Here is a 10857-nt window from a genome sequence, read left to right on the forward strand (position 1 = left end):
TGGGGGTGGTGGCTCTTTTTAACTATGGTGCTGGTGTACATGAAATGGTTTTTTTAAAAAAAATATTTGTAAATATGTTTTTACAATCTGCGGATATCACTGGGTCTAGTCTGTAAAATAGAATAAATATTGTATTATATTATGCTATATATATATGTATATAAATATATATTCATGGACACACAAACATGCAAACACAGACATATATATGTAATATCTTTGTTTAAAATACATTTTTATGTATCTATACTGCAGTGATACTGCACTTCAGATGTCCTGTTATCAGTTTGTACTGTATCCTAGCCAGCAACTTGTTCCATTTTATTCAAACTTTTCCTAATTTACCTTTTTTCACTTTTCACATTGAACATTGCTTATTTCATTTTGATAATTGTACAGAACTCTTAAAATATAGAAATGAACTAATAACATACCAATTTTAAGGGAAAAAAATAAAAGATTGTTATCTGAATCAACTCAGTTCTGTAACACAGTTCTTTATTCTTGCATTAAATATGTGGCAGAACTGAGCCAACCTCTACTAATCCAGAGAAAAGCTAAGCAGGACTGGACCTGGATAGAACTCAGGTGGGCAGCCACCAAAAAATTCAGGGCTTTGTCTAAACTGGAGAATTAGAAAATCTGGAAAAAGCAATCATCACAAACTATTTTTTTTTTACATTACTAGAAAAACTGCACAAAAGTGTAGAAATAGTGAAATCATGCTCAAAATGAGAAAGTCTTTAACTAGTAAATCTTATGTACAGTATATCTGTACATCTACACAAATCTGTTAATACAGGTAGTCCTCGACTTACAACATTTCATTTAATGATGTTCGAAGTTAGAACAGCACTGAAAAAAAGTGACCATTATGACCATTTTTCACACTTACGAATGTTGCGGCATCCCCATGTCACGTGATCAAACTTCAGCCGCTTAGCTGCTGATTCATATTTATGATAGTTGCAGTGTCCTGGGGTCATGTGATCCCCTTTTGCAAGTTTCTGATAAGCAAAGTCAGAGGGGAAGCCAGATTCACTTAACAACTGTGTTACTAACTTGACAACTGCAGTGATTCACTTAACAACTGTGGCAAGAAAGGTTGTCAAACGGAAAAATTCACTTAACAAATGTTTCACTTAGCAACAGAAATTTTGGGCTCAATTGTGGACTTAGGTCAAGGAGTATCTGTATTGGGACAAAGACTGAGTTTCTTTGACCAATAAATTGCTCTCAGTTGTTGGTTGTTTCAAATCAAATAAGCATCCATGTGATTCTAGCCATCATATGAATGACTTCCATATGGTGTGTCATATGGTCACTGGCTCTTTGCTTTCAATTCTTCTGAAACTTTTGTACACAATGCACAGCATACCCTTTCTTTTGCTGAGCTCAGTACGGAAACTCACTAACTGCTACAAACCTTTATGAATCTAATTTTTTCTCCATCTGAATTTTCTACTTGGCATTATCCCTTCTTAAAATGCTTCTTGCATTTTGGTATTTTTCTTACCACCATAAGGTAAGCGTTAATAGCAGCTCTAAAAGACATATCTGGTCAGATTCATCTCTCGTTTTCCTCCAAAAGTGCTCTAGGCATCTCTTAGTCCAGTGGTTCTCAACGTTTTTAATGCCGCGACCCCAACCGGTCGTAAGTCAAGGACTAAACCAGTCGTACATCGAGGACTAAACCGGTTGTAAGTCGAGGACTACCCAACCGGTCGTAAGTCGAGGACTTTCCCTGCCTGGGAACGCGCTTGCGTGGTTCCGCCCCCTGCGCCGGCCAAGGCGTAGCTGGCAAGCGGCAGAGACGGAGCAGGCCGACCACCAGCTGGCCCAGCCCAAGGGAGGTAAGGCACCCGCCGGAAAAGGGGAAAAAATGGCGGACAAAAAAAATGGCGGACAGCCTTGCTTGGCGACCCCCATGAAATGGTCGATCGACCCCAAATGGGGTCCCGACCCACAGGTTGAGAACCACTGTCTTAGTCCTTTTAAAAACAATGGATCAAGAGAGACTGCATAGGAATGATCCTGTCCAAAGCCTCAGCTGTCCTTTGGTTCCAGGACATAACCAGAGCTTTGTTAGGATCATGCACCAAAGCCTCTGGATATCCCTCATTCTCTCTGGAACCCATTCAAGTCCATCAGTGATTGGGAATGGGCCACTTGAATGGGTTTGGCCTCCCTTGAAGGGGGGTGGCATAAGAATAACTCAGGGACACTTGACATGAGCTGACCATGACAGGAGGATTAACAATAGATCCCTGTCCCAGATCATGTTGTCATTGCTCCAAAAAGATCATATCTGGCAAGTGATCACTGTCCCAAGTAAGACCTGAGATGATCTGGGATAGGTCCAAGGCCACCGTGGTGGCCATAAACTCCTGGGCTGCTTTCAAGATCAAACCCAGGGATGGCAAGTTGAAGTCTTCCTGGATTATAAGCCTTGGGAACTCCACTGCCAACCTTGAGATGGCTTCCAGTAACTCAGGCAAGGAGTTGCCACATAGCAGGGAGGCTGCTACAGCAGCACCAATTGATACGGTGGGCGCAGCTTCAGAAACAGGATCTCACAAGCAGAAACATGGGGAGCAAGTCCCCTGAAGGCCAGAAGACATTCTTGGATTACACTGCCAGCCCGCCTCTCCTGTCCTAGGGTCTTGGTGCCAAATCCTAAACTTGGCTGTGTACATCTCCAAAAGGGGAACCCTCCGTTCCAGAATCAGCCAGGTCTCAGTGATGCATACAAGGTCGGCTTGCACCTCAGTGAGATTTCGGATAATGGGAGCCTTATTATTGACCAACCTGGCATTCACCAGCAGCAGCTGAACCCTAGGGCTTCTGAGGTTATGCTATCCAGGCCCTGGGAATGAGCTCAGAGGGCCAGAACACACCACCGGTACTACACATTGGGGGTATATTTACTTGTAATGGCCCGCCTTCTGGCTCCTGAAACAACCCATGCTCATCACCAATTTAATGTGTTGTCTTTCCCTAGATCCTCAAGATGATCTTCCCCCTCCCAATCTGACCTCCCTACTTTTGGAACAGAGGGCTCTACCATCCCACTTCAATGTTTCTCATTCACTCCCTTAAATATCCTGGCGAGATGGCTCCCACTTCTCTGCTTCTCCCTACTCCCTCCTAAGCTGGTCCCTCTCATTGGTCAGCCAGAGGGAGGGCAGACTCACCCCCTCATATCCAACTCTCATTCTGGAGGGAAAGTGCCAAATATCCATCATCAACACACTAGCTGCTCCCAGGCTTTTAAACTTGGAGCAGACTTCAAATGATTTTGGATCCTTAATGCTCCTCTAGCATAACCACCACTGTCTCCTCCATTTCACTTCAGGTGGCCAAACCGCCTCCAAGTTCTTTCCTTGTCTCTTATGAAGGCCACTGGGCATTGCCCATTGCTTCAAGTCAACCACTCTGGATTTGGGACCACTGAGCTCTGGCCACAGTCTTGAGCTGTCCATGCACTCATAGTTTCCTTATGAGAGCCACTGGCCCTCAGCCACTCCGCTACCACAGAGGCCCTAATCACCAGCTGCCAACTCCAACTTTCTTCACTTGCCAGCTTGGTCTTCAGACCCTGTTGTCAGTGTTATAGCATTGCCACTTGGACTTGGCCCTTGCAGGTCTCTACTCTTAGCCTTTCATTGTTATCACCCTCAGTGTCACCCGCAGGCTGCACTCTCAGTCCCAGAAGCAAACACCATTAACGTTGCTCTCAGTAACTATTGCCCACAGTCTCAACTGTGGTGCTTCAGTCTATACTTCTAGAGCAATCCACCCTATGGAATGTTCTAGCCTAGATTATGGCTTCATTCAAATATATCAAAAAGGTATTAGATTAAATGGCCTCCATCAGCAAAACATAGAGAAGAACAATTGCATCTTTCCATCTAACAGTTCTATCAATGTATTTTGGAGGGGGGAGAATGAGTTCAAGCACATTTTATTAGCAATGAAATCTGGAAGAATAAGAGTCTTCTAGTGACATTTCAGTTTATGGAAATGCTAGATGTACCTTGTTACAACAAGGTTCAAATCCCATGTATTAAAAACTAATGTTTTGCAAAGACTCTTATACTATGTTTAGATGAATACGTACAGTTGCAGGATTATGGCAGCATATTTTTTACTGATGTGATTTCTTTCTTTTTACTGATTGTGCTACAAGTCATACAAATTGTCTAATTCAGGTAAATGATCCTTGTACTGTTCCCCAGAACTCATTAATCAATAATTTTGCATCTCACTTAATTTGTATTCTACTTTGTTATATTTAGAATCAATTGGCATTACCAGGCATGCTTTCAAATCTGCTTTTCCCTTCATTATTGTCATTCCCACATGATGCTCAACATCATTTAGCCTATTGCTCAAGCCCAGAACCTGAGAATGTCTTAAACAAATCACAGCACAGCCTATATAGATAGAACTTAAACAAATGGAACATCAGGTCAATATTAAGAGAAAATCAGCCAAAAATGCCATTGACAGAAGATAAATGTAATACAGTAAATGTAATATTAACAATAGGCAACACAAAGACACATATATAATCCATGAATTTCCCCACATATATATATATATGCATTTGTCTGTGGTTTCCAAAACCACTGAGATAGTATGTGACATCTACAGATGGAATTGGTGGATTGTCTGGTGATCTATAGTAAATACTAAAAAGCCAAAAACTTCTCTTTATGTTAGCAGATCTCACTGTTGGTGAAATGTGATTTTCTCTTCAAATGTTGTGACAGATGCATCACTCCATCCAAGCATAGCATCATCTAGGAGCCCATCTCCAGCCTTGGTTGAGCGAAATAAAAGATAAGAGGTGTTGGGGGCCATGATAAATTGTCCAGTGAGAAAATTGGAGCTTACAGACAGAAAGAATACACATTGACCAAAATACGAATTCAAAAGATTTCATGCTTAAGGATATTAATAAAGCATGGTATAATTGATTTTAGAGGATCCCCCTTTTAGCAGACCATAAATACAGTAAAATTTCCCTCCAGACATCTCCCCAAATTAAAAATCATGTCTTAGCATTAATACTAGGAGAGACAAGATTTGACTTCAAGATACTATCAGTCAATATTGAATATTGAATAATGACTATAATGTGGCTGAGAAGTTGAAAATAATTTTTCAAGAATTTATTCATGAGGCTCAATATGGGTTTTTAGCTAAAAGAGTTAAAGGATAATAAAACGTGATGGACATTTTGGAATACATAGTGGCAAAAAGTCATGTTGATTTTCATAGCTGCAGAGAAGGCCTTTGACAATTTGAATTAGGCTTTCCTATTTAAAGTTTTGGAAGATACTAATTTTGAACAAATTTTATTAAATGGGTAAGATTGATTTGCACTTCACAGAAAGCACAAATAATTGTCAATCGGACATCTAAAAAAAACCCTATAAGATATAAAAAGGGATCACACAGGGATGTCTCTCCTGTTTATTTTAGTTCTTTAATTACTGAATAGAGATACATGACAAGAGAATTGTGGCAGTAAAAGTTGAGAAATAAACTTTTAAGTTAAGGGCATGATTTGGTATTGATTTTGGAGAATCCATTAAAGCAGAGGTCACCAATCCCTGTGCCATGGCCCATTAAAGGGCCATGGGCTATTTCCAACTGGGCTACGCGAGCAGCAGGCTGACGGGCATGGGTGCAACTTGACTTGTGCGAGTGGCAGGCTGGCGCACGCATGTGAGTGCAGCTGAACTTGCAATCCAGCTGTATGTGCGTGTGTGTCAGCCTGCTGTTCACGTGGCCAGGTTCCCCTCTCCCCGTTTCAGCCAGGCCACCAAGCTGCAAAGGTTGGGGAATGCTGCATTAAAAGAAACAGAAAAATCAATGGTAAAAGTAAAAGAATTTGGTACATTAGCAGATTTTAAGATTAAAAATCGGAGCTGAAGATATTAAAATATAATGAAAATGAAGGATCAAATAGAACTGATGAACAAATGGGTTTTATGATTGACAAATATGAAGTGCATGCCATTTCAGAATGATTATGTCAAGATATAGAAACTACAATTGTCATCGTCGGGGAGAAATTTTGTGATAAAGATGTCTTGCCTGATTTATGTTTTTGTTTCAGACTATTCATTTATTCAATGTGTATAGCCACCCATCTCAAACCAGTGACTGTGGGCAATGAACAATCATAAAACAATTAAACAGTTAAACCACAATACAAAAGGAAATTAAGCACAAACAGCAGCCAATCCATAACTAGGAAATGGGACTCTTAATGCACTCAGGAACCTAGGCCTGGGTACATAGCCATGTATTCAAGGCCTTCTGAAAGATCAGCAGGGTCAGGGCCATCCTACTCTCAGGAGGGAGGATGTTCCAAAGTGCAAGGGCTAGGGCAGAAAAGGCACATCTCTTGGTCCCTTATCCCAGTCCTGTCCAAAGAGTGCCTCAGGCTGTATAAAGGCTGTTAGCCTTTGTTACTTATTACATTTTTGGGGGGATGACTGGGATAACTTAAAACAGAAGCAATAGAGGCAAGATCGAGAAAAGCACAGTAGCAAATTTAATGCAGGAGTAATTATCTACAAGTGCCCCAAGTGCTAGATTTTAGCTTTTAAATTATTTTTTAAAGGAGAATATTTGTTGCTCAAGGTTGAAATGGAGGGTCCTTGGTGCTCTCTGAGCTTGATTGTTTTCCTGCAGAAGTTTCATAGCCAGGTAACATCATCAGAGCTAGTAAGGAGTATGGTGCACTCAGGTTAGATTCTAGTGGCTTGCCCTGTCGGTATTGGTGGGAGTCGTCTTGGAGGTTCTTAAGGCCTTCTGAAAGACCAGCAGGGTCAGGATCATCCTAATCATCCTAATCTCAGGAGGTAGAATCTAGAGCAGACATGTCAAACTCGCAACATCACATGACATCGCGCAACGTATCGGGACAGTTTTGCTATTGCCAGCAATGGGGTCGGTGTGGGTTCCGGATGATGCGTCCGGCCCGCGGGCTGGCAGTTTAACGCCCCTTATCTAGAGGGCAGGTGCTATGGCAGCCCTCAGAAACCTGAATAAGGACCAGACTATCATCACCCTACTAGCAGACAAAAGTTGAAGAGGAAGTGAAAGGCTCATCAGAAAAATTAAAGAATATACAGTTTGCACAGAGATCTCTTTTAAGTCCTCGCTAACAGAATGTCATCCAAGGAAAACAGTGGATAGAAAGTTATCCAGGACAAGAAGAGAAAGGAAAAGGAGTCAAGAAGAAAAAGTATGAAGTGATTTTAAAAAAAAGAATGAAAAAAGAATGAAAAAACTAGAAGCTATTAACATGGAATGCGAGATTGTTAAGTGTTTGGGATGACAGAACTGTGGAAATGCCTCTTAACTTTGTAGGGAATCAACAAAACTAAAGCACAGAATTGAAGAGGAAAAGAAGAATTGATGGTGATACAAGCAGTTGCTATGGACCAGATAAATTATGGAAAGAAATGTAGTACCTTGTTGCACACATATAAATGATAATGGTAAAGTTATCAAGATATTCAAACTGACAAATCACAATCCATTCCTTCTTATCCATATAGAAACAGAAAATAAACATTATAAAGGAATACAAGCCATAGTAAAGCTCTGAGTAGGAAGGTGATACAGCTAGAACTGTGACCAGTATTTACCTGTTCCCAGTTGATGGTAAAGGGCTAAGAAGAAGCAAGATGATAAAAATAAACAATGATTAAGAAATCAGTTTCATCAAGAAATATGTTGATTTGTGGGCCCTGGTTACACCACCAGTATAAGGGATTCTTAGACAGAAATGGGATTGATTCAAGACCAGATATAAATGTTTTTGGCAAGAGTCTTGCAGAGCTTATTAGAACTAAAATTAAGCCTGTAACTAAAATTAAGTAGAAAAGAAACATGGTTATACATGACAATGCAGGAATTATGTGGCAGAAATAAATATGGAAAATAGTCAATACATGGTAGTGGAGAGAACAGTAATATTCGTCAGATATCAGCATACAAATATGGGTAATAGAAAGCTGACATGGAAAATTAAACATGACTCAATAGATAAGAAACTTGGTGAGATAAGAACAATAATTGTAATATGGAACAGGAAGGATATTACTTGTTCAAAGTCATAAAAGCAGAAGAATGGCAAAGATTAAAGGGTAAAAAACAAAAGTGATATTGTAGTTCATTACAGAATATGTATACAATGCCTTTCAGCTTATAGTCTGGAGTCGACAGGATATAGAATAATTAGAAATGTCAACTACCCTGATATTTGCTGAATAACTCATCAGCTAAGAATGGAAAGTTGAACAGATTTTTTAACTCTCTGGCTGACAATTTGATTTTTTAGACTGAAAAAAAAAACAAGGACATCAGTTACACTGGATCTAATTGGTCAATTGACTGAATGTGTCAAGCATCTCAGGAGAAAACATCCACCTAATTATGAAATTCAGTATAACTGGAAGAGAAAAAGCTAAGAGAAGTCAATTAGAAACCTTGGAGTGCAGAGAGGTAGATTTTAATGAATTCAAGTGAAAGGTGGACAGTACAACATGTTTTGAATTACTGTAGGATAAATTTGTCAAAGACAGAAGAGAGATCTTGAAAAATGAGATAATGAAAATATAGGAATAAGTAATCCCCACAAGAAGAAAAATATGAGTAAAGCTTCAAGAGGCCTGTATGAGTTAATAATAAGCTTACTGACAAGCTGAGAAGCACAAGGAAGCTATACAGGAAATGGAAGCAGAGGATGATGACTAAAGAGGAACACTGAAAACTGGTAGCTTGAGTCTATAGCACAGGTATCAAACTCGATTGCATCATGTGACATATCATGACATATTACGACTTTTTTGCTTTTGTGGAGATGGGGTAGGCGTGGGCTGCAGGTGACGCATCTGGCCCGCAGGCCGCCAGTTTGACACCCTGGTCTATAGGGATGGTGATAGGAACCCTAATACACAAAATGAGATCAGCCTGGTGATGAATAAATACAAAGTGAAACCACAATTTATTGGAGCTTGATACAACAAACTCTACAATGATTTATATAATTTGTGTAATGATGTCAGTGTTGAAATGATGTTAATCCTAATAATACTACTTTTCCATTCAGTGAACAATCCTGAAAGACAGATCTCTCTCTCCCAATTAATGTTTTAAAAAGAGGTTTAAGTATAATAAGAAGAGTTTGGGTGGATTTTTTCTGAAATAAAAGAAGAATCAAAATTTGTTCAGAACCATTTTTGTTACCTTAAATGAATTAAACTTTCCTGGCTGTAGGCAACTTGTCCACAAAGACTTAAAAAGAATGATACCATTACTAGAAGCTACCATGCATTTATCAAGAACAAGTCATGTCAAACAAACATAATAGAATAGAATAGAATAGAATAGAATAGAATAGAATAGAATAGAATAGAATAGAATAGAATAGAATAGAATAGACCTTGGAGGTCTTCTAGTCCAACCCCCTGCTCAAACAGGAGAACCTATACCATCTCAGACAAGTGACTGTCCAGTCTCTTCTTAAAAATCTCCAGTGATGGAGCGCCCATGATTTCTGGAAGCAAGCTGTTCCACTGGTTAATTGTCCTCACTGTCAGGAAGTTTCTCCTTAATTCCAGGTTGCTTCTCTCATTCATCAGTTTCCAACTATTGTTTCTCGTCTTTCCCTCTGGTGCTTTGGTGAATAACGTGACCCCCTCTTCTTTGTGGCAGCCCCTCAAATACCGAAATACTGCTATCATGTCTCCCCTATTTCATCTTTTCTTTAGACTAGCCAAACCCAAGTCCCACAGCCATTCTTTGTATGTTTTAGTCTCCAGGCCTTTGATCATCTTAGTTGCTCTTCTCTGAATTTTTTCCAAACTCTCAACATCTTTTTTGTGATATAGGAACCAAAATTGGCTGCAGTATTCCAGGTGTGGTCTTACTAGGGTTTTATAAAGCGGTACTAATACTTCACATCATCTTGATTCTATGCCTCTGTTTATACAACCCAGGATTGTATTAGCTTTTTTGGTTGCTGCTGCACACTGCTGGTTCATAGTCAAGTGATCTTCCACTAGGACTCCAAGGTCCCTCTCACAGTTACTGTTTTTAAGCCAGGTCTCGTCCAATCTGCCTAAATGTAAAACTTTACTTGAAACTCATTTTGTTGGATAGGGCCCATTGTTCAAGTTTGTCAAGATCTTATTGGATCCTGAGTTTGTCTTCTGGGGTGTTGGCTACTCCTATCAATTTGGTGTCATCTGCAAATTTGATGAGTTCCCCTTCAATTCCCTCATCTAACTCATTTATGAAGATATTGAAGAGTACTGGGCCTAAGATAGGATCTTGTGGTACTCCGATGCTTACTTCTCTCCATGTGGATGTGGTGCCATTAAGGACTACTCATTGAGTACAGTTTGCTAGCCAGTTACAAATCCATCTGGTGGTGATGTTGTCTATTCCACCTTTTTCTAGCTTACCAAGGAGTAGATTGTGGTCTGCTTTATCAAATGCCTTATTGAAATCTAAGTATACTACATCCACAGCATTTCACTGGTTTACTAGTTTAGTTACTTTATCAAAGAATGAAATAAGTTTGGTTTGGCATGATCTGTCTTTAACAAGTTTAGGTTTAGGTTTAGGTTTTATTAAATTTATACCCCGCCCTTCTCCTGGCGGACTCAGGGCGGCTTACAGCAAGTTAAAAAACAGACAAACCATACAAAATACTAAATTTAAAATACAATTAAAATGAAATATTGATTTTTTTGCCGTTTCTTTTTAAAATTATGTTAAAAACCAAATTAAAATCAAATTAAAATCAAATTAAAATATCCCTTA

The sequence above is a fragment of the Protobothrops mucrosquamatus genome, unplaced genomic scaffold (assembly GCF_001527695.2).
Source record: "Protobothrops mucrosquamatus isolate PMUCROS unplaced genomic scaffold, P.Mucros_1.0 scaffold1519, whole genome shotgun sequence".
Classification (NCBI taxonomy): Eukaryota; Metazoa; Chordata; class Lepidosauria; order Squamata; family Viperidae; genus Protobothrops; species Protobothrops mucrosquamatus.